The sequence below is a fragment of the Dipodomys merriami genome, unplaced genomic scaffold, assembly GCF_024711535.1.
Source record: "Dipodomys merriami isolate MVZ:Mamm:240054 unplaced genomic scaffold, mDipMer1.0.p SCAF_4, whole genome shotgun sequence".
NCBI classification, from domain to species: domain Eukaryota; kingdom Metazoa; phylum Chordata; class Mammalia; order Rodentia; family Heteromyidae; genus Dipodomys; species Dipodomys merriami.
Window position 1 is genome coordinate 11,471,818 of NW_027205603.1, and position 27,456 is coordinate 11,499,273.

Consider the following 27,456-nt stretch of genomic DNA (forward strand, 5'->3'; position numbering starts at 1 on the left):
CATTATGTGAAAAAAATTCAATTAATTTTTTTTTTGATGTCGTAGAAAAACTGAGCTGGGATTAAAAAAAATATATATCTGGCTTCTTGTCCCAGCTCTGTTCCTAATTAGATGGATAACTTGGGAAGTCATTTAACCTCATTAGACCTTAGTTTCATTATCTGTAAATGAGTATTTGCTGGGTAATACCTCATTTCTCTTTGGATTGCTCTCCTCCTCAGTACAACCTTTAATTCTTTTCTTTTCCATTTGTCCACCTACCTTTTCTTCTCCTCATTTTCTAGTCCTCCTCCTAATGAATGGCTTCATCTTGACTTCTCTAATTGTGTGGCCTTAGGCCAGCTAGGCAACCTTCCTGAGAAAATACTAGGGACTAGCACTAAGGCCTGTGTGGTGGAGTGGTATGAGGGTGAAATTATCAGTGCATGTAAATCACTTAGCTCAGGAATCATTAAATAAGTGCTCACTGATATTCATTGCAGACTGGCTTCCTTTATCCATGACTCTATTTGATGTGCTTTATTCCTGGATAATGGGGACAGAGTTGAAAGCATTCTCAGCAAGAGGGGCCGTCATTGACTGAAGAGAAGATAAGCCTATTGGACCCTTCTTCTTTCTCTTGTCCTCTCCAAGGAGACTCAGACTCTGTGTAGTTATACACTTAGGTCTCACTCTCCCCTTGTGATTCTTCCTAGGTGAACATGTAAAGTCACATTGAACTCATCTCAATTCTGAGATCCTGAACATGAGAAATCAAGCACATGTAAGCATGTGTTATCTTTGACTCTCTCTCAGGTATACTGCACAGGCTGGAACAAAAAACATACAAATATAGTCACAGATTATGTGTGTGTGTGTGTGTGTGTGTGTGTGTGTGTGTGTGTGTGTGTGTGTGTGTGTGTGTGTGTGTCCTAGTGAAACAAGGAAATAATCAGGTTACAAAATTTTAAGGAAGCAGATACAAGGTGTTATTGGCAATACACATACCTACAGTAAAATAAGCTCAGAAATATACAGTTCATATAAGTTTTGACTAGTAGGTAGACTTACATGAGCAATGCTGCAATCAAGATAAAGAACACCATCGGAAGTTCCGCATTCTCCTTCCCAATCAATGGGCCTCCTCTGTCAGAGCCAGAGAGCTCTCTGATTGCTGTTTCTATAGATTACTTCTTGAACTTCATGTAAATATTACTCCTTTGTGTCTAGTTATTGCCACTAGCTACAGTATGTGGATTGATCACTATTGTTGCACTATCAACAGCTCATTCTATGGCACTAAGGAGTAGTTACGGTCCTATGTGAATGTGTTTATTTCTTTTTCTGTGAACAGAACTTGTTATTAGGAACAGAGGTGCAATCAATACAGAAGATGATGACTGAGATTAAGTAATTTTATTCCTCTGAACTTTTAAAGTTTTCGGTTGTATAATTCTTTTTTCTAGGAAGGAAGGAAGGAAGGAAGGAAGGAAGGAAGGAAGGAAGGAAGGAAGGAAGGAAGGAAGGAAGGGAAAGAGGAGGTGGGAGAGATGGGAGAGAACAATGGAAGGAATGAACTTGGTCACGATACAATGAACTTATAAACTGACATGTTGAGCTGAAACTCCTTTGCACAGCTACTTAAAGATGATTAAAAAGATTGCTCAGGTTTTCCCACTTCCATAGGAAATCCGACTCCCTCCCCCACTGCCAGCATGGCTGTGTGGAGCTGTGGCTGCATATGCACAGCAAGTGTTTTGCACAGCACCACCATGTGGCACGCTTACGCATCGCTTTAATATTCTCATTTGTTTTTTCTGCAGGAGGCTTATCTCCTTATTCGGTAACACCATTTCTTCTATTTCTTTATTGCTTCTGGTAGTGCCAAGCCTGTATGGAAATAGTTCCTTTAGTATAAGGAAGAAATAAAGGTCGTGGAGATAGAGGAGCTTCTCCAAATCCCCGTCGCGATTCTCTGCCCCATGCAGAATTCTGCAGGCCTGAATGCCCAGCTAATTAGGAAAGGTGTTGACTCTGAATTTTTGCCTCGCATCTTTTTGCTTCCCCATTCAGGTCACAGGTCTTCCAAAAGCTGCTTAGTTGTAAGTTTTGTTAAGTATTCCTCGCTGTACAGCCTGAGCTTGCTGTTCATCTGAGAAACCACTGTTAAGCCGAACTGCTCTCAGTGGGACTTACATAGAAATTTAGGCTTGCTCTGATAGAAAACTTGTCAGACCACGGTGGGAGCTTCTAGTCTCTGCATGCTATGGTATGTGTGTGTATGTGTGTGTGTGTGTGTGTGTGTGTGTGTGTGTGTGTGTGTGTGTGTGTGTGTGTGTGTTGTCTTGTCTATCATCTACTGTGTATTCTTGTGGTTTAAATTATAGTATATATGGTCTCTCTGTGTTGCATATTTGTGTGTTGTATATATGGCACATATGTATGGGTATATGTATGCATCTTATGTGTTTATTTTTGTGTGCATGTATGAGATACATGTGTGTCATTCATTGCACTTACGTATGATGTATTTTGTATACAGGTATTAGTGTGCTTTGTTTATGTGTATATGTGCATGTGTGTCTGTGCGTATGGGATGTGTACGTACCCACATGTATTTATACCCTTTACATACCTTTCCATAAATTCAAGGAAACAGATGAGAAGATGGAATTGCTGGGATTGGAAATAGGAATCAAGGAATGCTTTGTCATCTCTGGCTGCTGAGTAATGGGACTGAAGGGCTTAATCCCTCAGTTAATCACTAAACTGCATAAACTGCCTCTGCTCTCTACATTTCCATCCTATTTTAATCAATCTCCCCTCTCATAATTGAGATGGCTTGGATCTATATATTGATACCATATTTGATATCATATTTTTCTTTTATAGTTTTTTTCATGCACTTTCATTTCACAACAGCATGTAGAAGAAAGCCTAAAAACATTTTAATAGAAAAATTCTTTAATAAAAATGAATAGCTAATTGTTTCTAATATGTTTATAAGCTATTTCTTTCTTGCTTTGTATGTCCCTCCCCCATGGTATAACCTGTTTTTACTGTATTTGATGTTGGTATAATTTGTGGAAGGGAAGGGAAAAAACAAACTGTTTAAATAGGGATACGGGTGGACCCATTGCAATAATGAGATGTACAAGATGTTATGTCGAAAATGAACTTTACAACTTTGGCATTGGGGGAGAGGTGGGGCAGGAAGGGAAAGATGGGAATGGATAGTAAGGAAAGGAGGAAGCAACAATGCTTGATAAGAAATGCGCTCGTTACCTTTCCCATGTAATTGTAACCCCTCTGTACGGTATTTTTACAATAGTGTGTATGTTATTGTGTCACTAAATTGATTTAAAGTTGAAAAATGAATAGCTAAAATACCTAATTATAGAGGGACACATCATCTTAGCATTATTAGGAACTCAGTAATAGTTTACCAAAGGTTTACAAATTAGTAGAGAAGTTAGTTGAATTTTTGGATATATTTGGCTCAAAGTTGGTAGCAAAAGTTTCCTATGAAATGTAACATAAAAGCATGGAAATGACTGAGTGGGTCTATAGCCCAAGGAAGTCCTGGCATACATGAATACACAGCCAGTGAGCTATCATCTTGTGAAGCGTGGCCTGCAGTAGGACTAGGTTGTCACTGCAACCAACCAGAACACACAAATGACAGTTACTGGAGGCTGGAGACAGAAATGGCCAAAGAGGAGAACTGACATATAACAGACCACAGCATCTCCTAGTCCTTACCTAGAATCTGCAGAAACAATTCTTTTTTTTTTATTGTTTTCATTTCTCAGTGGGGATTTTAAAACTTTTTTAATTTTATTTTATTATAGGATGCTGTACAGAGGGGTTACAGTTACATGAGTAAGGTTATACGTACATCTCTTGTTGAACATTGTTACCCCCTCCTTTGTTTTTCTCCTACTATCCCTTCCTTCCCTGACCTTCCCACTTCTCCTCCCCTCTTTTCCTCCCCCTCCCCTACAAAGTTGTAAAGTTCATTTCCAACATAGTGTCTTGTGAGTATCATTGTTGCAATGGATCATCCTGTGTCCTTGTTTCAGCATTTAGTTATTCTCCTTCCTCAAATTATATAAATGTATATACAAGATGCAGGATACCAAAATCAAATACAGTGACAATGGGGGATATACCATATAGGGGGAAAAACATACAAAGGAAACAAAAATATCACAAAGTACATTAAAAACAACAACAAAGAAAAACCTCTGTGTCCATATCTTGGGGTTCATTTTACTTAGCATCATCTTATATGGTCATATGTACATAGCTTTTGACCTTTTTTGCTCATCTGATAAGATTATCCTAGACATATACTTGTTATTGCAAATAAGGGAAACCATGGGACCTATGTTTCTTTGGGTCTGGCTTACTTCACTTAATATGATTTTTTCCAAGTCTTTCCATTTCCTTACAAATGGGGCGGTTTCATTCTTTCTCATGGAAGCATAGAATTCCATTGTATGTATGCATATATATATATATACATGTATATATATATACATGTATGTATCACATTTTCTTGATCCATTCATCTACTGAGGGGCATCTGGGCTGGTTCCATATCTTAGCTATGATGAATAATGCTGTGATAAACCTAGTTGTGCTGGTAGCTTTGGCCTGTTTGTGGTCATTTGGGTAAATGCCCAGAAGTGGGATTGCTGGGCATAGGGGAGCTCTATGTGGAGTCTTTTGAGGAACCTCCATACTGCTTTCCAGAGTGGTTGAACCAACTTACACTCCCACCAACAGTGTAGTAGGGTTCCCTTTTGGCCACATCCCTTCCAGCATCTGTTATTATTTATTTTCTTGATAATGGCCATTCTAACTGGGGTGAGGTGGAATCTCAATGTTGTTTTGATTTGCATTTCTTTTATGGCTAGGGAGGTTGAACATTTCTTCATGTTTCTATCAGCCATTCTTATTTCCTCTTCAGAGAAGTCTCTCTAAGTCTTTAGCCCACTTGTTGATGGGGCGGTTGTTTCTTTGAGGATTTGTTCTTGGGCAATTTAATTTTTTGAGTACTAAGTATATTTTAGATATGAGGCCCTTGTCTGTTGTATGGCTAGTGAAGATCTTCTCCCAATCTGTGGGCTTTCTATTGATCTTGCTAGCTATGTCCTTTGCCATGCAGAAACTCTGCAGTTTCATGCAATCCCATTTGTTCAACCTTTCTTTGATTTGTTGTGTTTCTGGGTCTTTATTAAGCCAATTTCAGCCTGTGCCAAGGAGCCCTTGAGTTTCTGCAATTTCTTCCTGTAATGTTTTCAGGGTGTCTGATTTAACTTTGAGGTCTTGATCCAGTTCTTATGACCACTTACAACTTTTCTAAGACTTGAAATAAAAATACCATGAATCCGCTACCCTGAACACTAAAGGCACTTGATAATTTTTTATTTCATTCAAATGCAAAGAATATGCCATCTAAATGCTGTTATCTCAGAAATAATGTGGAATTTCAGAATTATATATTCACAACATATTATCCCCCCAAATATGTATTCTATTTCTTTTGCTGATGTTTTAAAGACAGAACCTCACTATATAGCCCAAGTCACACAATTATTATCCTACCTTCCTTCCTTCCTTCATTCCTTGTTTCATCAGTATTTGAATTCATGGTCGTTTACTTAGTAGGTAGATGGTCTACCATTTAGTCATTCCTCTAGCCCTTTATTGGTTTGGTTGTTTTTTGGATACGCTCTTACAGTTCTTTCAGGGAGAGGGAAAGAGGACTATAATCCCCCTACTTACACCTCCCACAGAACTGGAATTACAAGCACATAACAACAGGTCCAACTGTTTTTGTTGTTGAGAAAGTTTTCCTCCTCTCACCCATACCGGAAGGGCCTGACCTTGAACTGCAGCTTTCATGATCTCCCAAGAGGCTGAGATTACAAACTTCTACTTCTTCTTAAGTGTACAAGGGATCTGTTGCTGCTCTAAAACAAGTCAAAATAAAACTCATGCTTAGTGATGAAAAGTCAATATGATCTTATAGGAGTATGTGTGTGTGTGTGTGTGTGTGTGTGTGTGTGTGTGTGTGTGTGTGTGTGAGTGAGAGAGAGAGAGAGAGAGAGAGAGAGAGAGAGAGAGAGAGAGAGAGAGAGAGAGAGAGAGAGAGAGAGAGAGAGAGAGAGCACAAATGCAGGTACACATGCTGGTCCTGGGAAACATCTAAACATCTATTATCCCTGAATATAATGGATTAATGTTGAGACTACTGCATACCTCCGATAAGACAAAATTGTAATGATCATTTACCCTAATGGCCATTCCTGCAGTACTTGAATAGAGATTTTGAAAATACAGTACCTGAGCATGTAAGGAATTGCCATCAAGCTCAGGGAGATGAATAAGTGTACAAAACCATGTTCCCCTCTCCAAATCAATATGAAAATATTTTCCAGAAGCCACATTTTCAGTCTCGAAACAAACAGCAGACAAGCACATTTTTAAGAGCAAGCCAGTTTTGGCAAACATGTCACTTGCTTTAAATAAAGCAAAACAAGTTTTTACTGGAAGAGACTATATCAGATATTCTTAAGTTTTTCTATCTTTCCATTTTCCTTCCCTAATACTTTTCATATGTTCTGCTTTTTTCCCCCTAGGTGTTTGGCCTTGCATTGCTTTTATTGCAAAGCAACTTTCTAACTGTCTACAATGAATTTCAATGAGAATGTATTAGCAAAGGAAAAACCTATACAAGATTTTGTTATAGACTACACAGAATTTTGTTCTTCCTGGGATGACATAGAAAAGTAAGTTGTGGCCAATAATAACCTGCCTGGTTAGTTTCACAGATTTTTCTGCCTGGTCTGGCTTTGAACTTTGTTATCCTCAGATCTCAGCCTTCTGAATAGTTAAGATTATAGATATGAGCCAACAGAGCTCAGGTAGTAAACAGATTTTTTTTTGGCTTGGATGTGGGGCTTGAACTCAGGGCCTGGGTACTGTCTCTGAGCTCTTTTAGCTCAAAGCTAGTGTTCTACAACTTTGAGCCATAGCACCACTTCCGATTTCCTAGTGGTTAATTGAAGTTGAGTATCCTTTTAGATCTCATCCTCCTGAGTAGCTAGGATTACAGGCATGAGCCACTGCCACCTGGCCTGAACTGAATTTCTTAAATACCATAATCATAACAGTGCTAGTACTCACTGGAAACTCACCATGGGTAGTATATGCATAATAAATGTATATGCATAAACATTTAAAAAGCTCATTGAAATGAATTATAAAATATAGCTGCTTCACCTCACTAGATATCCACTGTTACCAGCTACCTGCATTAGCCATGTACAATGGTAACCAAAACAATAAATTTGTACCTTATATCATTTTATAAACTATTTCAGTTTGCACGGTATGAATATTTCCTTGCTACATAAAAATCCTAAACCTTATTTTCCATGGCTATCCAGCTATTGGGGTAGGCTGATTTATTTAACCAATAGCCAATTCCCAAATATTTAGATTGTCCTCAATTTTTTGCTATGACTGCAGAGCTGCAATAAACCTTTTGGGTATTGTATTCTTTCATATAAGAATGATTTGTTCATTAAGCTTCCTGAGTTTAAAAAGTTAGAGAAGACATTACAGAGGCGCAGAAGAAGGGAAGATTTTAATCATTAGCCTTAGAATAAAACACGTTTATTTTATTTTATTGGCACTAAGACTATCTGAACCTCCCAGAAAAACACATTGAGCTCTGAAACCAGCCTATTCCAACTATTCATAACGCTAGCTTTGGCCAGAGAAATACATCTTCGAAGTTAACTACACGAGAAATGCAATGATCTAGGAGAAGCTATGCAGACATGTTCTCTTCTTGCTTCTTTGGCAAATAAAAATAAATTCTAGCTGCTGCCAATAAATAATGAATAAATGAATAAATCGTAGCTCCTGCCATCATTTAAATCAGACTTGAAACTTCTTCTATGTATAATCCTTGGTAACATCTGCCAGATTGTTCCTTTTGACACACTTCAGGATATTATGTCCTACTGTATCTGAAATCCAAATTCATGTTTCATAGTTAAAATGTAAATTCTATAATTAGGTCAGAACTTCTTAAATCATTTTTTAGATTTTTTTATTGTGAAAATACTGTACAGAGGAGTTACAATTACATGGGCAAGATAATGAGTACATTTCTTATCAAGCATTGTAGCCTCCTCCTTTGTTTCCCCTTCCCATCCCTTCCCACCCTCCTCCAGCCCCCCCCATCCAATCCTCCCCCCCCACCCCCATATCAAAGTTGTTAAGTTCGTTTTTGACACTTCTTAAATCTTTCTGAACCAAAAGAAAAGAAAAGGCATATTTATCTGATTTATCTAAAAGCGTTCATGAATACAGGCAAAGGAGTTCAGAGTATGTTTTTTCTGTTGGTGATATCTTTCTAAATGAAGAATGGTCAAGAAAGCACAAAGTGAATTTGGTAAGTATACATGAATTCTCCCACTAGAAACTGAAACCATTGCAGGGATACCCTAAGATTCATGGGATTTTTTTGGAACCTGGTCTCCACAATACATCATTCTCTGTCTCATGATCTACTTCCTGCTTCTCCAGAAACAGCAGCAATGGTAGCACGCTATGGACGGTCATACTTCACAGTCTGTGAAAGCCTGAAATGCATGCACACCTCCCAACGTCATCAGCTTCCAACTATACAGACTCAGACTTTACTAAAGTCCCTCATAACGCTAACAGCAAAACCGCATATGCTTAGACAATACAATCATCCTGAGTTCACAATTTAATAACCTCGGATTTTAAAATTTTTCATTTTTTAGGATGCTTTCTTGTTTCTGCCTTCTCTTTGCCTTTTGAAATTGAGTGGGGGGGGAGGGGAAGCAAACAGGAGGAGGGTGTCTCTGATTGATGAAACAATTAAAACAGGAAGTACTTATTCTCTGAATACTCTGAAACTGGGTTATTGCATCTTCCTTTCTACATTTGTATCAGCATCAGTGAACTGTATACCAGGATTCTATGTTGGCATGTCCACGTATGCGTATAATGTACCTGTCTCGACTCATTAGCTCTGCCACATTTCCTCTTCTTTCCTCCCTACTCCCAAATCAAACTCAACAAGTGTCATTGTTCCATGCTCATGTGTATATATATAAAGTATTTTGACCATATTAGCATTTTTTCTCCCTTTCCTTCCTTCTATTGCAGACAGGACTTGTTTTATGTGCTTGTCCTGCATTTATTTTTTCGGTGTATGTTATTGGTTCAAAGGGGTTTCACAGTGGAGTTGCACAGGTAATATATAAAGAGTATTTAAATCAAGTTTGCCACCTTAGTTACTCCATGTTTCCCCATCCCTACTACCATCGGTTATCAATTATCAGTGACTGTTAGCATAGTTCAAGTGGCAGAGTGTATTCTTAGCAAGCACAAGCCTATGAGTTTAAAACCCTAATTCTACAAAAACTAAAAGGGGGGGAATAAAATTTCAATCTCAAGATTTCCCTCTTCCATTCAGTCTGTTTACCATTGGTTTCTACTGCTTTTCTTATCAGTACACACACGTGTATCATTCAAGTGAAATCAGGCAGACCTATTCAGTCACTGAAGCATCAGAACTTAACTGTTCTGCATGGTTCTGCTTCCCTCAACCCCACAAACTTCATTTTTGGAAAGGAGGATCCATGAAGTCATATTTTCATAGCAATGTCATAAAAGTTTCTTCTTTTATCTCCCTTGGTACAAAAATTTTAGAGCTATATCCTTGGGTTTTTTATTAGATCTATTACATTTTATCAGTTTAACATTTCATTATGCATTCACAGATAGATATTTTTGAACACAAAAACTGAACTATTGTTTCAATCAATATTATAGACCTCTTCCATGAGTCATCTTTTCTTTTTTTTCTTTCTTTCTTTCTTTCTTTCTTTCTTTCTTTTTTTTTCTTTTGGTTTATAGGCTAATAGTAAAGTCTTATACACAACTGGTCTTCATGACGTGCAACTAATACCACTTATTTCCTGCTCATGTCTTTTTTTACAGGCATAAGAAATACCCAGAAAAAAAAAGCTTCTGGTTAGGAGCAAGTGACTTAGGATCTTTAGAAACGGCACAAAATCTCCATGTTAACTGAATAAGTTGCACTCAGAAAGACCAATATCAGTGGTTTTCTCTTCTATGTGGAATCTTGACCTAAAAAAAGAAAAATGATGGTATGGACATCAAAAGATAACTGTGAGAGCCAGCAGGCTGGAAGAAAGAAAAGAAAACAGTGAGGAAGAGTGAATGTATATATATGCATGCAAACAGAAGGGTGAAACCCACTAAATATTGTATAAAACAAAAAACAAGGGTGGGGAGGGGAAAATGAAAGTAATAAAGGAGTGAATATGATCAGAGTATGAAGTTATGCATGTATGGAAATGACTCAATGAAATCCCTTTACACAATTAATATATGCTAATAAAAAGGCTGAAACAGGGCTGGGAAGTTGGCTCAGTGGTAGAGTGCTTGCCTTGTATGCATGAGGCCCTGGGTTCGATTCCTCAGCACCACATAAGCAGGAAAAAAAAAAGCCAGAAGTGGCGCTATGGCTCAAGTGGTAGTGTGCTAGCCTTGAGCTGAAGAACTAAGGTGCCCAGGCCCAGAGTTCAGGCCCCACAACCAGACCCTCCCCCCCAAAAAAGGCTGAAACATTTTATTCACATATATTACATGTAGATATATACATACATATTACATATGTGTATAGATATGTATAATTACACACATTATACATTAAGAAAAACAGTAAGGCAGCCAAGAATGAGCTCACAGAGCCGTAGCGGACCACACATGGGCACACTTCCAGCCCTAACCCTGGTGAGCTGGGAAAGCCGTGGAGGGTGGAGAGCAAGTGAATTGTAAGTGGAGAGGAACACTGAATCTGGCAATCTGTCTGAGCATGTCCACTTCAGTTTGGCTGCTCTTTGGGGATACTGAGGCATTTTTTCCCCTATAGTAGTTGTTGGTTTTATAAATTCCCTCCTTAATCTCTCAGATCTGGGCTTAGAACATCAATTCACAACAAAAGAGTCTTTCTGTTTGATTTCCATGTTCACAACACAGTCTTTACGGACTTTTCTCATTGCCTTTACAATCTGAGAAATGGATCCAAGTGCAAACCTAGCTCCTGTTTCATCCATGTACTGGAATTTTCAGTCACTGACAGCTTGCAGGTGCTGTCTGTGAATGGCTTCACAGTAGAACTGGGGTTTTAGCACCAATTCTAGGTACTGCATGCTAAGGAAGAACACATTTCAGCACCAACATGATCTTCAAAAGCCTACCTACATTATATATCTCTCTCTCTTTTTCTTTTTTACATCCCAGTACTGGGGCTTGAACTCAGGGCAATATGCTCTTGCTTAGCCTTCCTCTCAAAGATGGTGCTCTACCACTTAAGCCACACCTCCACGTCCAGGATTTTGCTGGTTAATTAGAGTCTCGAGGGCTTGTCTGCCTGGGCTGGGTTTGACTCTCCTAAGATTCTAGCCCTATCCCTACCTCATTCCTTCTTTCCTTCTGTATGATTAAAAAAGCTTAATCATCTTTTACCAAATTTGTTTTCCATAGCTAGAGAATTTCAAAGCTAGAAAACCATGGATCCCTAGCAACGTAGCCTCCTCCTAACAGATGGCAGTAAAAGGTTTGAAATATTTCAAACCTGCCCTAATTTCCGTCCTCCAAATGTTTCTCCTGCTCAGCTTTATTTTTTTCCCTTTCTTTATTGTTGCAGCTTCTTTCATTGTGGCCAGTGATCCCATTTAGTTATAATTTATGCTTTTTTTCTGCTCAAAGGCTGGATCCAAATTACCCACGGAACACAAGCACCTCCAAAAGAAAGCTTGCAAGCCTTTCAAAATGCTTCCGTTCGTCCAGCCTATTGGTGGAAGATTCCATTGAAAACAAAGAGAAGTGACATGCTTTTTAAAATACACATTTCTCACTAGAAGAGAAAATGCTGGCTTGAAAGAAATGTTTATTTGTAGAGGGAAAGTGTACCTCATTCAAAGAAAGAGGATTTTGGTTTAGTCTGGGACATGAAACAAATTCCCAGCTTCTCATTGAGACAAGAAATTATACAGCAATAAACACGCCATCCCTCCATAGGAATCCTCTCAAAGCTATGCTATAATGTAGTTGAAATTGTTTTGGTCCATTAATCTCACTTCTATAACTGTAGTACTTCAGTGCTCTTCCATCTCATAGTAATAGTATGACTTTAAATATGCATAGAATATATAATAATGTATACATATATGACCATATAAAATGATGCTTATTGAAACAAATTCCAAGAAATGGAAACAAGAGGGTTTTTCATTGTACTGTTTGCAGTTATTTTTTCTTTTTTCAATTTTCCTTTGATTTATTCCTTGTTGTCACTGTTGTTTTTTTTTAAAATTTCTGTACCCTTTGTCTTGTATATATGTTTATCTGATTTGGGGAAGTAAAAGAGAATCACAGAAACAGTGGGACAAAGTGTGAATTAGTTCAACAGTGATACTCACTAGGCCCTATGTTGGAAATGAACTTTACAACCTGGGAGAGAATGAGGTGGGGGAGGGGAAGTGGGAGAAAATGAGGGAGGAATAACATTGTTCAAAAAGCAGTATACTCATTACCTTACATATGTAACTGTAACCCCTCTGGTACATCACCTTTACAGTAAAATTTAAATTTAAAAAATAATCCTTTGCCTCTACTTGCCTTGCAGCTTAGCAATAACCCTGTTGTGAATGATGACCCATTTTACAGATGAGGAAACTAAAGATGGAGAGAAACATCTGGCCTTGAGGCCACCCACAATGCCATATGTCTAAAGTGACAGTCATGACAGAAATGTCTTAGTCCAACACATTTTCTCCTTCTCCTTCTTTATAATAACATCAGTTTTCTTTTGATCGACATCAATTTGCACTGAAAAGGTTTTAGGAAATATAGACCAGGATCTGGAAGGAACGGCAGGATCTACATAGCTCCTGTACCCAGAGGAAAATTGTTAATAGTTTGCTTTATGCATGTGTACATCTGCTATTATTTAATACAGTTCTTTGACCTGTCTTTACCACTTAATCATCCATCAAAACCAGCTCAGTCATAATAAATTTGATCAGTTTCTCTTAGTGGATTGTTTCCCATTTTCTTCAATCAGTGAATATCCTTGCTATAAATGAGGACAGAAGTGCTTAGGGAATATACATTCCTGATTCTTTCTAGAAGAGGAAGTTCTAGAAGTGAATTTCTTTCTTTGAAGGGCATGACCTCGAAGCCCTGAGATCTACAATGGCAAAATGTCTCCTCACAAAAGAGTCATTGTGGTGGACCAGAGCCCCATTTCCTGGGGCATGCACCAACGCATCTTTGTTTCCCCTGGGCCTGGCACTCTTTATGTAGCATTGTTTACCTCTAAGTCAAGAACATTGATGAAGAATATTCTCTCTTTGAGAATAATACCGCTCAGGAACGCCCAGGGCTAAAAGCCATGGATGAGGTAGCTCGCTGGGGCCGGAGGGGACATGAAGACTGCCACACTACCTTGTTATTCTCCCCGCAGCTTGGAGTCCTCTGGGGAGCTTACAGGTGGTCCAACTGCTTATGGTAAACCTCCATTCCTACCATGGTTATTGGTGTTAGAAAATGGAGGGATGGGTTCATTTTGCTGACTTTCTTTGGTAAGGAGCAGGGCTGACTCTCATTGACTCTGCCAGGAGAGGGAAGGGTGGCAAGTACCACTCTTTACCACCTGACCCCCGCGGGCATTGAGACATCCCATAGTCAGGAGGACACAAACCTGGTGAAGGATGACTTATAGCCCCCTCCAGGGGGAGTCGCCCTTGGCACTTGAAGAAACCCCACAGAGGAAGGAGCATTCTTCATCACAGCTACTATTCACCTCTGACCCTGAGCTCACAAGGCCTTGTCTGATGAATGAATTGTAGGGTACTGAGTGTAAGCCTTTTGCCCACCTTTGGTCCTCGGCTCCACCCTGATCTGAGCTCCTCCCTGCCCTGGAGTTCCTGTCCTACAGCTGGCCTCTTCCTCTCTCTGCCTGGGCCCACCTGAGCTCCCACCTACCTCACTTCCTATCCCTCAGACCCTGCTGCTACCTAGAGCAGAGGCTGCCACGCGCTCTCTCTCTGCGGCAAATATGGCTCCCCTAATCTTTCTCCTGTGCCTGCCTCCGCATGGTCCCCTGGGATGGATGTGGTACATCCTTACATAGATCCCTTCATTGGTGGCTCTACATGAATAGGTTCCCCTCCTCCACTTCAGATGGGGGTCAGACCATCCCCCTCCCCCCCAGCCTAGCCTGAGATCCTACACTCCTATGATGGATCCTTGCCTCCTCTCTGAGCTCCTCCCCCCCTCTTTTGCAGCCTCCACTCTGAAGTATCCCCTCTTTTGTGGCCTCCCCTGCGAGGTGTCCCCTCCTTTGCAGACTCTCTTGTGGGAACCTTCATCTGTGGCCTCCTCTGCAGGGCTCCCTCCTCTGCCAGACCCCCTCCCTACAGGGCCCCTCCCCCACGAGACCCCTCCTCTGCCTTTGTAGTGGGGGGGTGGAACCTGAAGCTCCATGTGCGCCAGAAGCAATGCACCCTCACTGTCAAAATCTTCAGCTCTCTCTAGCATTGACCATGTGGCCGGTGCGTCATCTTGGCATTGTGGGAGCTCAGCTGCCATTTAGGGCCAACTCGATTTTGTGCTGACTCAACTTGATTCTGTGACACCCGCCCCCCCTCCCCCACCAGCAAAGCCTTTATGCTATGCCCCTGTCTTGTCTCCTGTTTACTAAAAGTTTCTTATTGTTGGCAAAGTTTTGTGTTTTAAACTGACCACGTGGTTCCATCATAATTGGGCAAAGTAAAATTCCAAAAAACTTTAAACAACCGATTTTATTTATTTATTTTTTTTTTGTTTTTTTTTTTTGGGGGGGGAGGGTTGGCAGTGGGGCCTGAACTCTGGGCCTAGGCGCTGTCCCTCAGTTCTTCAGCTCAAGGCTAGCGTTCTACCACTTGAGCCACAGTACCACTTTCAGCTTTTTCTACTTATGTGGTGCTGAGGAATCGAACCCAGGGCCTCATGCATGCAAGGCAAGCGCTCTACCACTGAGCCACCTTCCCAGCCCCAACGACCGATTTTAAAATCTAAGCGTGCTCTATAATCTGTGCACAAACATGTCTGTCTATTTGTCTATGCCAATCAGTCTCAGTTTTATTTTTAAAAAACTCTGGCAAGTAATTGTTAATTGTTAACATGTTATGGGTAATCTCTATCTCATTGATCTCCTTGTTGCTTTAATTGGAAATAAAAATGGCTTTTGTAACAAAGACTCCTTTTGCCACAGTTCAAAGCCATCCCTGGCACAAAGAATCCCTCTAAAACTCCATCTCCCAGCTAATCAGCACAGAGCCAGGCTGGAGGCATGGCTTGAGACTCACCTCTAAATATCCAGCCGAAGGCTGAAAGTGGCATTGTAACTGTAAGTAGTAGAACACTAGCCTCTAGCAGAGTGCTCAGGGACAGTGCCCAGGCCTTGAGTCCAAACCTAGTAAATGCCAACTGGGACAAGCTATCCCAGCAATGGACGTGGAGACACCTGCCAGGACAAAGTCAGTCCTAACAATGGAAAACTACAGAGAGGAGTAAGGGAGATGACATCCTAAATGGAGTCACTTTACACTTGCCCTTTCAAAATTCATCAGAGCCAGGAGATCAAGAGAAATAGTTACTTGTCCACCTAATGTCCATACCTGACTACCTTCTAGTAACTGGACAGAAAGTTAACAGTCTTGCCTTTGTTACCTGCTATTTGTATTTATAGTAGCCTCTGACTGGTACTCCCAACCAGTCCATTATGTTCTCCCCTACCCAGTTACCCAAAAGACCCTAGACACCCCTTCCTGCCTTCTTGCCCCAGTCCAGTTATTTCTCCTTCCCTGTAATGGGCTGCAATTGGTCTTATACTCCAAATGGAACTTTTCTGGCCCATGGCCAGTGTGTGTTCTCCTATGTCATTCATGTTAACTGACCTTGTCACCTTGTCAGCTTTTTGCCTGATCTTTCCCAAAGTCTCTTTCAGCAGGATAACATCCCCCATCCAGAATACCACCTGGGAACAAGTCAAGGCCATCCAGTTACTACAGACATCACTTACACTGCCTTGCCTTGTCCAGTACAGACCCAGACCCTAAAAACCCCAGCTCCAGGGATTCCTTGATGCCTCCAGTCCAGCAGGAAGTAGCCAAAAGAGCCCATGACACCCGTTGTCTCTGGTACCTTTAAATATCTCTGCTACCCCCTCCTCAGGTTACTGTGATCCTAAAGCAGAAAAAGTCTTACTCCTCCTCCTCCAGGATGCCAGGAGTCAGAAACCATGTTATGTCTCCAATCAGAGAAAGAAAAGGCAATTTCAGGTCTCTGATAGCCCCTTCGGGAATCAATCCTTCCATGGCATATTCCTCTTTTGGGCTGCTAATTTTTGCCTTAACAGCAATTTTGCCTTTTATTAATTGTGTCTTGCATTTTAGATAACTATTGTCATGGATAAAGGAGGACCTTTACCAACCACTGTCAAGCAGATGCTTCTTGGACGGTACCTGGCCGAGCAACAGAACAGGCACCCCTGACTACTTTGCCCCTTGACAGCAGGAAGTAGCTCCAGAAGAAATGACCTCCACCCATACCCCCTGGCCTGGTACCCCTATTTTATTAAACAACAGAGCAGTGAATGTAAGCATTATGCCCACCTTTGGTCTTCAGCTCCACCCAGATCTGAGCTCCTCCTTGCCCTGGAGTTCCCACCATACGACTGGCCTCTCCCTCTCTCCCTCTGAGCTCCCATCTACCTCACTTCCTATCCCTCAGACCTTGATGCTACCTATAGCAGAGGCTGCCATGTGCTCTCTTTCTAGGGCAAATCTGGCTCCTTTAATCTTTCTCCTGTGCCTGCCTGCCTCTGCATGGTCCCCTGGTGGATGTGATGGATCCTTTCACTGAGGGGCAAGAGATGGCTTTTCCCAGCCAAGTGCATTGGGAAAAATCCACCTAACAACTCCACTATGAAACCCAAAGAGCTCCATGGCTTCTCCAACATATCAACATAAAAGTCAAGATGGCTGGAACCCAGGATGAAGGATGGTGTAAAGGCTTGGAGTGCATGAACAATATCAGAGACCTTCCAGTAGCAGATGTAAGGCAGATATAGAGCCTGGCTGTACACAGATTACCCCTATTACATGCCAGGGATGTAGGTATGCAAAAACCACTGAGATGATGGGAAAGGCAACAATAATACTGCATGATAGTGGAGATGTGTTCTCTAGAGTTACAGAGATGGTGATGTAAATCCCAGCTCTGGCACTTCCTACCTGTGTGACTTTGAGCAAGTTTCCTACGTATTCTGAACCTCCATTTTCTGTCTATTAAATACAGTGTGTCAGGACTACCTTGAGGATTGTTATGAGGATTAAATTAATGTAAAGTAAATGTAAAGTAATGCAAAGTACTCAATAAATGTGAGCTTTTATTATAACCTAATGATAATCATATTCCTATTAATTCAATTATAATTTAATTCAACTGGGCAAGGTATGCATCTGTGACATTTTCAAGGTCAGATAATCAGAGAATGACAAGAGCCAGACTTAAAAGTCATTCTTCTGATACTTGAACAATGCTTGGACGTGCAGAGGTGTATTAATGCTTCTCTAGTAGATCTCTAGCCAAGTTCAGATGGCCTTATTAAACGCAGCCCACCCTTCCTTATAAAAACTTGATCGGTCTTCTGGGCCTAGATTGCATCGCTATGCTGAATCCAGATGTTCTTGGCAGTGTATTTGCTGCTCATTCTCATTTCTAATGGGGAATTGTCCTAAGTCACATTTCCCCTCAGGAAAAAGATCACTGGTCCAGCTTCACTACACAACATCCACAGACTTTGGCGAGTCCCTCACTTCTGATGAATTCCATCAACCAAAAGAAAACAGAGCAGTCTCCTTCCCTGGAAGGAAGGGGCCAGTTCCTGCTCCCTGATTCTGTCCTTATTCAATTTCTAGTACTTTATGCTGCCTTTCTTCCTTGGTCCCTGTGGCTACTGTGTAGTAGAGGGAAATAGGGCAGGGCATTGATTATCTGATTTCCTATTGTCATGGGTCTTCTTCAAATCTGGAAAACATACATCTACACCCCAAAATCTACTTATTTTTGTGTGTTCTGTTTGGTATGAGCCTCAACTGAATAGAATCTGACAGTACCATGTTTCTCCACCTCACAATTCCAAATTTTCTGTAAAGATCTTGGATGCTCTTCTATTCCAACCAAAGTGGATATGGCCAAAATGAGCAGATGACATCAGTGGCCAAGACCCAGAATTGCCTATGTCCTGGTCGGTTGTGGAATCTATGTAGTGGGCCTCTTTTGGGTGGACCAAAGATGGTAACTTTTTATTTAATGGTTGATAAAACCGACTGCTCAGAGGAGGTAGTTTTCAACTCAACTTTACATATTGGTGATAATACTTGATACCAATGGATGTTGCTTCTTGTCAGATAACATCTTTCAAAGTTCTTGAAGAGGAAGTGGCACTGTGGCTAAAGTGGTAGAGCACTTGCCTTAAGCTGAAGAGCTCAGGGACAGTGCCCCCAGGCCCAGAGTTCAAGCCCCATGACCGACAAAAAAAATTGTCAACGTTCATGCAGAAATTCTGGAGTCATAGAAATATTTCAAGTAGTTTCTGTACCAGTCTTTCTCTATTATGAGAAGCTGTGGTATCAAGCATGCAAAACTAAAACAAAATAAAACAAAATAAAAAATAAAAATAAAAAAACAAAAAAAACAGTCCTTAAAACTTGTGTTTTTCAGCCTTGCTTACCTGCCTGTGGTACTATTGGGAGGTGATGGGACCTTTAGAAAGTGGGGAAAAGCTAGGTCATTAGAAAGTTCATGCCCTTGGAGTGGGGTAGTAGCCTTTTCTTGTCTTTGTTTTATTTCCTGGCCACCATGAGGGGAATGAGACTCTTCCACAGTGTATTTTACCATGATACATTGTCCATCACATACCCAAAGCAATGAGGTTAAGGGATCATGGACTGAAACCTCTAAAAAGATGAGCCAAAATAAACCTTTTCTTCTTGTAAGTTGATTCTCTGCCAAATGACAGAAAGCCAATGACAGAAAACCAACTCAAAATCAATGTGAAAGATGTTTGAATTTTACAAGGCAAAAAGTGTGTCTGGTAGGTTCATGGTTGCCCACTTGTTGGTCCCTTACCTGAGAAGGACAGGGACCCACCTAGGCTTGCCAGGAATCTGCACCTAATTAGCAGTCATTCATTTTCCTCTCAGGTGAAGGATGTAATTCGACATTGGACTTCAGAAGCAATGGAAATCCCAAAAGCTTTGTCAGTTGGTGACAAATCCAAGCAATTTCTTCTGAAACTGTTTTTTCCATTTCATTAGGACTATCTGACACACTCTTCCCTTGTCCCTACACACCCTACACCTTTCAAAACAGTGCTTTCCACCACATTTCTAATTCCACATGTGGACCTCAGTGAAAATGCATTTTAGGTGCTTCTGAAGGATTTATCTTCTCTCTTACCTCTACCATTCTCTGCCATTTAAGATAGGAAGTTCAATGATTGTCAAGATCACATTAAAAAAAAAAATGGAGCCCACCGTTTCCAAGTGCTATTCCAGAATGGTCAGTGCATTTGAGCCATCTCAGTCCTGTATGAATTTTGCTTCCACTGGGAGATAAAATGACCAAATTGGGGCAACCCAGACTCTGGCAGGCATGTGTTCATTCCAGGCAGCCTCCAGAGGCAGGGGGTGAGGATGGGGTAGGGAGGTAGGCCATTCAGCCCCCAGACCCCAGGAAGTGTATGTATTTATTCTCTGCTGCTTCCTCCTCTAACTTTCTGTCATACAGCTGTGTTTCTGTGAAAACAAGGGTGCCAGGAAAAAAAGAAAGAAAGAAAAACACTGTTTATAAGCTTTGCCTAGACTGGTGAGTCATAGCATTTCAACAGCCCTGAGGTATACACAGCTGACTACTTATGCAAATTTCAGACATCATGTTTGAACAAAAGGTTACGAAGTAACATAACCTGGAGCTTTTATTACTAATGAGGTACTTATTTCCATTTGAATACAGAAGTGTGTGTGTGTTTGTCCCATTTTTATAGCTTTTCATAATTGCATCTAATAATGCAAAAAAATAACATTGCCATCTTTGTCTCTAGGAGGTGTAGGCATCAGGCAGATTTCCTGTCTCTCTGTTTGTTTAGGAGACAGTGACATCAGTCTGACTTCTCTTCTGCTCAGAGCAGTTTGAAGATATGAAGGTCCAGGAAAAGAAATTCTGTTAACTCTCTTCATATCTGTGTGCTGCTCATTTTGAAGGCATGTTTTAAAAATTAATAATAGTAATAATAATAATAGGGATGATGATTTAAAAATAGGCATGTTTCACTTTATTGCCAAACAAGTCAGGCAAATGATACAGACTAACCATATAAACAGCAGCCTTCTGCTTGTCAAAGTGGTTTTATGTTGGTGCAGCACAGAAAGAACTATCAAGAGGAAGAATTTCCTTTTTTTGGGGGGGGGGGTCCGGTCGTGGGGCCTGAACTCGGCCTGGGTGCTGTCCCTCAGCTCTTCAGCTCAAGGCTAGTGCTCTACCACTTGAACCACAGCGCCACTTCCTGCTTTTTTCTTTTTGCTTATGTGGTGCTGAGGAATCGAACCCAGGGCCTCATGCATGCAAGGCAAGCGCTCTACCACTGAGCCACCTTCCCAGCCCCAAGAGGAAGAATTTCTTAACATGACCTATATTTCTATAGGTGGGATGTAGAGCCATGTCCAGTTTAATGACTAAGTAAAAAGTAACACACAACTGAATTCATAAATATACTTAGTTGAACAAACTATTGTCAAAGATTCTGGTGGGCACAGATGAAAGCTGACTCAGAATTTAGAACCAAATATGTGTTCAGTCATAAACTAGTGAGCATGTTTTCCATTTTATCTTTATCCCTTAGGGGAAAAAAAAGAAAGTAAAGCATTTAGACATTCAGAAATCAGTCTATCCCAGGGCTGAGGATGTAGCTCAGTGGTAGACTAGTTGTCCAACATGTACAAGACCTTGGGTTCATTCCCACAGTGGAAAAAAATCAACCTTTCAGATGGGGTACTTCTGGGAGGGAAGAAAAGAGGGAGAGAGGGAGAGCAGGAGGGTGAGAGAGTGAGGGGGAAATTTTAAGAATCCATTTTCAGGAAGTTTCTGAGGACATCTGCAGGAGGAGCTGACCCCATCCAAGGGCTGGAAGGTACCTGGTTTTATGTAGGTTTGAACTCAGTAACAAAATTGTATGAGGCCTCTGTAAGGGTGTTTTTGGATGGGATTAATATTTACATCAGTAGTAAAGCAGATTGTCCTGACTGCTAGGAGAGGGCCTCATTGAATCAACTGAAGTTTTTTTTATAAGAAGCATTTTCCCCTAGCTACTCAGTAGGCTGAGATCTGAAGATGGCAGCTGGAAGCCATCCCAGGCAGGAAAGTCCATGAGACTCTTATCTCCAATAAAGTGCTCAGAAAAAGCCAGAAGTGGCACTGTGATAAAAGTGGTAGAGCACTAACCTTAAGTACAAAGAGGCTCAGGGACAGCACCTAAGCCCTGAGTTCAAGACCAAGACTGGCAAAAAGAAAAAAGAAAAAGGATTTTCCTCTCACCTCCCTCCCTCTCTCCCTCCTTTCCTCCATCTCAGTCTGACTTTTTCCTTCCTGCAGATTCAAACTGAAACCCTAGTTCTTTGGTCTGCCTGCTGGCCAGGATTGTGTGTCATCAGCTGCATTGGGTCTTCAGCTGGATGGCTGCCCAGCTTGGACCTGGTCAGTCAGCCTGTCTAGCCACTGGAGGAGCCAATGTGCATGTGTATGCACACACACACACACACACACACACACACACACACACACACACACGTGTATACATGCACAGACATGTGCTTCCCACTGGTTCTGGGTTGTCATTTTCAAGAGTACCTGACTAGTGCAGGTGCTCAAAATGGTATAGGAAAGACAAAAAAGGAAGCAAGCAAGCAATAATAATAAAAGTATGTGTGAGGTACCTATATGTGTTTTCTACAGATAGTGAGTCTGAGCTCAGCCTGGGGGCTGGGTTGTTGGCTCCCATGCAGAACTGCCAAAACCTGACACATTGGGGGTTCGATTTGAGACAAATGCCACATTTTTCCTCTTTGGAGATCCTCCACAGTGAAGGGGAAGGAGGAAAGTAAGGAGGGAAGAAGGGAAGAAGGGGGATTCCACTTATAAATATAAACGCACGCACATATGCATACACCCCCATCTCACACTTATATTTCAAATACAATTCATAAAATATCTGTTAAAACAAGAAACCCTGGTTAATTGTCCTCAGTCAAACATCACATACTTTTATTGACCCCCAGCAAGAGAACAGGAAATCCAAGGGAAAAACCCATTAACTAATTTCTTAATTGCCACCTTTCTCTGATTTAGAAGCCAGCACAGAAACACCCGTTTAGGAGCTGCACAGAGCCGGTGGTCTTTATGGAGAGTCACTGACAGATGTGATTTTTTTTTAACGATTCCTTCCTTACCTGCAGAACTTCACGCTGGGATAGAGTTGTAATTTTTCAATATTCCTTGACCTTGCTAGACCTTGAACCCAAAGTGAGACATTCTCACTCGATAATCAGAATCTGCCTTAGAAGGCAGCATAGATGCTGACCTACAATGATGAGTAGGACATTCAGTGGCCACCTGTTTTGAGACACTGGCTGTGGCAAAATGCATTTCTGTTTTCTGGGACATCATTACCATGAGATAAAACACCCACATACCACAGAGACAGAACATATCAGGGCTGGCCAAATGTAACTTCCATTTACCTGCTCACTACATCCTTTACCTTTCAGCTAGAGAAACTGAGATTGAAAAGTCTGGGAGATTTTCTCAGAATTCTCTAGCTGCCAAGAGACAGTGTTAAAGAGAGAAATCAAGTCCAGTGGCTTGGGTATGGATGTCTCCATACCCAAGTTCTCCCAAGGAAATGGGCTGTGGCCAGGAGTTAAATAAATGGGAGATTAAGACCAAGGCTGGCAGGGCTCTTAAAACTTAGAGGCAGGGGTGGTGGGGGGATTTAGTCAGAAGCCTATTAGAGTCATCTCGGTTTTCAGGGTGGAGATGAATTTCTGGGAGCAGAGGATTGGAATTTCACAAGATACTCAGTCATGCCTCTTTGCAAAGGGCTCTGAGCAGGCTGGGGTCCATCTGAGAAACTTTGAGACCCTAAGCCCAGTGCAGCGGGTTGAACAACTGTTAGGATCCAAGACATAAAACTGGGAAGTTTAATAAGTGCCTCTCTCCTTCTGTTCCTCTCTTGCTGGGCTTTTGTAGAGATTTGGGCTGGCAAGGAAACAGAGCTATTGTCCCCTCTTCCTGAGAGCAGGAAAGGAAGGTAACAAGTAGTGGAGGCACATGGTAGCACTTAGTGAAATGGTCCTGAGTCCAGGCATTGTTGTCTGATGATCCTGCTTCTTTGAGCCTCAGCAACTGCTTTTCCTATTGTATGTATTTCTTTTGTGTATGTGTGTGAACCAGTAGTAGAAGTTAGACTCAGGGCCTGGGTGCTGTCACTTTTTCTTTCTTTTTTTTTTAAATCCTTTTGCTCAAAGTTAGCACTTTACCACTTCTCTACTTCTGACTTTTTACTGGTTAATTGGTGAAAAGAGTCTCAAAGAGTTTTACTGCCTGGGCTGGCTATGAACCATAATCTTCAGATGTCAGTCTCCTAAGTAGGCATGAGTCACCAGCGTCCAAATACAAGTATTTCTTTACATTGCTAGAGACGATTCTACTGGTCAGATACTATAAGAACATAAGCAGAAGGAGAAGAAGAAAGAGAAGGAAAAGGAGAAGGAGAAGGAGAAGGAGAAGAAGAAGAAAGAAGAAGAAGAAGAAGAAGAAGAAGAAGAAGAAGAAGAAGAAGAAGAAGAAGAAGAAGAAGAAGAAGAAGAAGAAGAGGAAGAGGAAGAGGAAGAGGAAGAGGAAGAAGAAGAGGAAGAAGAAGAAGAAGAAGAAAAGAAAAGGAGGAGGAGGAGGAACTAACACACACACACACACACACACACACACACACACACACACACACAGAGGCATACATCTTGATTTGGAATTCTGAGAGGCATCAGTTCCCCTCTAGCCTAGGGGACAAATAAATCCAAACAGTTCCTTTAGAGACTACCAGAACATCATTTACCAAACCTCCTTTTCTGTGCTAATACAAGGATATCATTGATTTTGAATTTGTAGGGCAAGTCCTTCCTCGAGCCTTTATTTTATTTTGTGTTGCTTTAATGGGTGTCTCTAAACCATAGAAGCTATCAAATAAATGTAGGGGTGTCAGATAAAGTCAATGCTCCCACCACCCTCACCCATGGGTAACATTAGCCTGAGTTAGGAGCCAGCACAGCTCCAGATACTCCATCACCCGGACGCCACAGAGCTTGAGAGTTTGAAGCAACTTTCCCATTCTATAGGTGAGATAAAAGGCCCAGGTGGCCTCTCTCTGGCTCTGCCTGCCTCTTTCTGCCTCTACTTCTCTCCTATTAAAGTTGAATATTCCATCCTGTGCCATGATGGTTCATGCCTATAATCCTGACTACTCAGGAGGCTAAGCTTTAAGGATCGTGGTGCAAAGCCAGCTCAGGTAGACAAGAAGTTCATGAGACACTTCAAGTAGCCAGCAAAAAGCTGCAAGAGAAGGTGTGGCACAGTGCCAGTCTTGAGCAGAGAAAGCCACACATGGGCAGTAGGCCTGAGCTCAAGCCCCAGTACTAGCAAACACACACACACACACACACACACGTGTGCACATGCATGCACAAAAGTTGTAGATCTCAACAAGGCTTTCATTTGATCTTCTAGACAGCACAGGCAGCCTCTGGATCCATGCTACATCCATCCATCTCAAACACAAGCAGCCAGCATGCTGTTGTGTGTCCCAGCAAGGTCACTAAGCAGATGCTAAGGCATGGAGAGTCCCTCACCAGCCCTTCTCTCAAGCAATGTGTGTGAGTCCCTCTAGTCCATGGCTCATTTTATTTCCATTAATTCACAGTAGCAGATTCCTGGCATCTACTGAGCCCAGAGTTCAGTCAGACCTACACTTCAGGTTTGCTGCCTCTGCCTTTTCTTTATTTCCTTCCAATGAGGCATGTTTCTATGAATAAATCAGGTGATCTTTCCTTAGCTTCTTTCTTTTTATGCACTTTTCAGTTTCTATGTATCTTTGCTAGCAGAAAGAGTATATGCAAGTCTATACACCTTAAGCACAATTTTGTAGTCTGTTTTTCTATCTCCCACTTAAAAATAAGGATTACGTATTTTGTCTCCTTACTTCCTAACAGTGGGTTCCTAACACAGGTAGGACGTTATCCCTGAATGTCTGGAAGAAGAGGAATCCTGACAGAGACAACATAGGACAAATGCTAGAAGTATGAGTTCGATTGGTCCATGCCACTGGATGTGATGGAGCCGCATCAAAGTACACAGGGAATGTGACTCCAGGAAGAAAGTAGGGAGCTAGAAACAGAAGATATAAGAATCAGTGGGATATTACTCAACCTTAAAAGAAGAATGAGTGGCCAAGTCCTGGTGGTTCACTCCTGTAGTCCTAATCAGAAGGATGAGATTTAAGGATTATGGTTCAAAACCAGCCCAGGCAGGAAAATCTGTGAGACTCTTACCTCCAATTAACTACCAGAAAACCAGAAGTGGAACTGTGGCTCAAAGTAGTAGAGCACTAGCCTACCAGCTCAGGGAAAGCGCTCAGGCCAGCTAATTTTTTTTAAAGTATGAATATCTGATACAAACAGCAACACAGATGAAACCTGAAGACATTACATGCTAATTGAAATAAGCCAGCCACTAAAGGACTAATACTATATAATTTACTTATATGAAGTACCTATAGTAAGTAGTCAAATTTATAGAGGCAAAAAGCTGAACTGGACATTTGAAAAGAAAAAGGTAAGTGTTTAACAGATGGTAAGAATTCACTAGCTTTCTTCCTTTTCTGTCAAGTGTGAGTTTCTTCTGAGACTTCAGGTCTACCATAAGAAGAGAGACAGCGGAGGACAGCTATCAAGTAAGAACGGATATATTTGGACGAAGATTTGATCACAAAAAAATCATTTCTGATTGATTCTTACCTAGTTCATTTCTTAACTTAATTTTATTTTTTGTAAAGGTGATGTGCAGAGGGTTAGTTACAGTTACATAAGTAAGGTAATGACAATTTCTTGTAGAGCAGTGTTAACCCCTCCCTTGTTTTCTCCTACTTTCCAGCCTCCACAACTCCCTCTACCCCCAAGTTGTAAAGTTCATTTCCAACAAAGTGTCTTGTGAGTGTCTCTGTTGCATTGGTTCACCCTTTGTCCTTTGTCTCACAATTTCATTATTCCTCTTCCCTTCCCGAAATCAGAAAAATATATATACAAGACACAGGTAACACAAATCAAAAACAGTGACAACAGGAGATACACCAAATAAAAAAAAAAGAAAAGAAAAAAAGAAATAACTTCACATGGTATATTAAGAAAAACAAAAACACAGCATCTTTACAAGAAAATAAAATTTGAAAAAACCTCCTGTTTCCATATGTTGGAGTTCATTTTAATTAGCATCATTTTGTATGCTCATATATGCACAGTTATTGAGCTATTGTGATCCTCTGCTAGAACTATGCTAGACATATACTAATTATTACAAATGAGGGAAACCATGGGGCCTATGTTTCTTTGGGTCTGGCTCATTGCACTTAGTATGACTTTTTCCAAATATTTCCATTTCGTTACAAATGGGGTGATGTCATTCTTTCTGATGGAAGAATAGAACTCATATATATATATATATATATATATATATATATATATATGACATTTTCTTGATCCATTCATCTACTGAGGGGAATCTGGATTGGTTCCATATCTTAGCTATGGTGAATAATGCTGTGATAAACATAGTTGTGCTGGTTACTTTAGTATGGCCTTGTTTGTGATCATTTGGTAAATGCCCAGGAGTGGGATTGCTGGGTCATAGAGGAGCTTTATGTTAAATCTTTTGAGGAACCTCCATACTGCTTTCCAGAGTGGTAGAACCAGTTTACACTCGTAGCAACAGTGCAGCAGTGTTCCCTTTTGGCACATCCCTTCCAGCATCTGTTATTATTAGTTTTCTTGATAATGGCCATTCTAACTGGGGTGAGGTGGAATCACAATGTGATTTGATTTGTATTTCTTTTATGGCCAGAGACATTGAAAATTTCTTCATGTGTCTATTGGCTATTCTTATTTCCTCTCCAGAGAAGTC